The following is a 1,261-nucleotide window of genomic DNA, read 5'->3' as shown; positions in this document are numbered from 1 at the left end:
AAAACACCTAGAATATAATGTCATTCCTTAATTCTTTGACTCCCTTCTGCTCAAAAACACAAAACACGATTTTTTGTGTGTTATGGTATGCTAAAGGAGTAACTATTCCCAAAGTTTCAGATTTTTTGAATCCAGGCTTATTGGAAATATTGGACAGTGAAGTATTGCAAATTGGCATAATTATCCACCTTTACGATATTTTTTAGGCCTTTGGGAGCAGATACAGGTGTGCACATTTTTGAGTATAAACTTATAACCTCGAACTACATGCACACAAAAACTCAGACCTCTGCGTCAGTTGCTTCCTTCTTCCAAATATGTCTTCAACGTCCAAAAATGTTGCTATTGTAGGCCCTGTTTTCACCCATTTCAGGTGATTTATAGGCAAACTGTTAAGAGAACAAATTTTTAGCTCTGCACAATTGGACACGCCCAGTAATTTTCAATTTGCTAGGACAAATACGTACTGAGATATTCAAAACATCGTAAACGCTTGAAATCGGGAGAACGCAAAATGGCAGCAGAAGATGTGTTGCTACGAGATGTTTTAAAAAGACATTTAATTGCGGTTTTGAAGTACCCTCATATAGTATAAACATTCATGAAAAAATTAGATTTTTTGGAGATGGTCAAGCGGCACATGCTTGATCACTTAGAATGGATTGACTCATTACAAATGTTATTGTGTACTTTTTGTATAGCTAATGTAGTCTCTCAGAGTAGTTTATAACTTTAAATTGTAGAGAAATCAAATTTCGTCACATTCTGAGCGTGTAGGGAACAAATTTAATTTAGTTCGTAGAATGGTATGACTACCCTATAAAATATACGATGGATGCTGATGGCGGTTCTCTAATACTACAAACTCTGCATTTGCCTGCTCGACTTTGTTCACGCTATACCTTAAATGTCACTCAATGCGTGTATTTATTGGGATAACAATTGAAAATGTCCTATGGTAAGTAAAAATATTCTAATTTTATTTCTAGATTTAAGATCCGTGTAAGTTTTATACGGCTGTAGACTATGTTCCGACCTCTTTTCCAACATCCGTTTCAACCTTTTTCCCCATCATCTCAACTATAAAGAGAAATTCCCCCCCAACAAGTCCAAATTTAATGTGGGGCCCTTAAATATAACGTTACACCTCACGGAACAAACTTTAATGCCACGAATAATCAGCGGTCAAAGTGGATCTAAAAGGTTAGGGGATGCATGACGTCACGCCATCCACCCTGCCTATCTTTGCCCACTGCATTTT

This window comes from Thermobia domestica, chromosome 10 (assembly GCF_964235325.1).
Source record: "Thermobia domestica chromosome 10, izTheDome1.hap1.1, whole genome shotgun sequence".
Lineage (NCBI taxonomy): Eukaryota > Metazoa > Arthropoda > Insecta > Zygentoma > Lepismatidae > Thermobia > Thermobia domestica.
Note: the sequence above shows the minus strand (reverse complement) of the source record.